Raw genomic sequence first — 1,464 nt, 5'->3', positions numbered from 1 at the left:
CATTCTGTTAGTTTTACAAGAAGGTTGTTGGAAGCTAAATCAGTACAAAGTTTAAGAATTGTAAGCTAGATGAAGCAAGAGTTCATTTGATGTAAAATTTTGTTATTTTAAAAACCTAAAAGATTCATGACATTTCCCTTAGGAAGCTATACTGGTGAATGATAAAATGGGCGGCATAGGAGTACCATATCGCTCCTAGGCATGTTGTCTGATTCCTGGTAATGCCAGGTAATGTAATGTAGCCCATCTGCCTGCCAGTTCCTCTGCCCTGAGAGTTACTGAGGATCCTTGGCAGTTAGAGTGGTGATCCCAGTAGGAAATGCGAGGGCAGTGTGAGGGGGATGTTCCTGAGGCAATCTTATAATTTAGTGTGCTTCTCTGCAAAATGCCTAGAGTTTCTAAGAAAATGAAAGGAAAAAATGGGCACAGTGGCCACATTGAACAGGGGAGTGGTTCATTTTCATGACAATTGAAAGGAAGAACATTTTCATGGACATTATAAGTATCTCTCTGTGTGACCCGTACATGCCCATAGTATATTCTGCATAAAGAAAGAGTGATCGAGTTTTATATTAGCTTATTAGAGAAAATGGATCATTAATAATAAAGAACTTTCACCTTTTGGGAGAAAAAGGCACAGCATTAATGTATGTGCATCTGCATCTGTTAGCGGTGGCTCCAAATCTCACCAACATCATTGACACACATTATCCATTTTCTGGGCCGAAATTCTCTTTAGTGTCAAATGACAATCCCACCAATAAATGTATGAATCACATGAATCAAATGTTGTGTGGCAGAAGATGGCACTCTGTGGGAAACTAATGTAACAATATGAGCTTCATTGGTATACAAACACTTTGAGTGTGTGTTCTGCTGTGATAAGTAAGATTCAAATCTGTCTGTTTATTAATGGGATGGAGGAGTCGGGAAGAAGATGAGAAAGGAGGAACTAGAAAGGAACTTTCCATAAATGAAATAATATAATTGTGATAATAAACTAAAAGTATTAAATAAAATAAGAGTAAAATGTGTTATGTAAGCAAGTGAGAGAGTGGAGAATTGCTAAAGGTTCTCTTGAAAGTAAATAAGTAAATAAAATACGTAAACAAGGAGAGTATGCTCATTTTGATGTGTTGCCTCCATATGTAGACTGTCTTCTCTCTGAAGCCCACTTCATACCTTTCACACCCATTCCCCAGCGCCTAGCCAGGTGTGGGCGCTCAATAAATATTAAACAACAAAAGCACAAACTATTGTCAAAAAATTTGGAATTGAAAGGAATCAATAATATTGTTATTATCATTTAACATTTATTGAGGGTCAACAGCATGACTTAGTTAACATGTGCAAATAGGTTATTTTATAATCACACATGAAGCGAATACCTAAATACAATTTGTGTTAACTAGAACTTCAGTTTTACTCCATTGATTTTAAATGTAAAATTGTTTCTCTTTTTTT

At 36.1% G+C, this 1,464-nt stretch overlaps 1 protein-coding gene across 1 annotated transcript in view; it reads right to left on the bottom strand.

The window, feature by feature from the left end:
- TRDN (triadin) overlaps positions 1-1,464 on the bottom strand; it is a 442,356-nt gene that overhangs the window by 119,310 nt on the left and 321,582 nt on the right. The gene's annotated exons all lie outside the window — the stretch shown is intronic.

This window comes from Propithecus coquereli, unplaced genomic scaffold, assembly GCF_000956105.1.
Source record: "Propithecus coquereli isolate 6110/MARCELLA unplaced genomic scaffold, Pcoq_1.0 Scaffold200, whole genome shotgun sequence".
NCBI lineage: Eukaryota > Metazoa > Chordata > Mammalia > Primates > Indriidae > Propithecus > Propithecus coquereli.
Note: the sequence above shows the minus strand (reverse complement) of the source record. Positions and strands in the feature narration are given on the sequence as shown.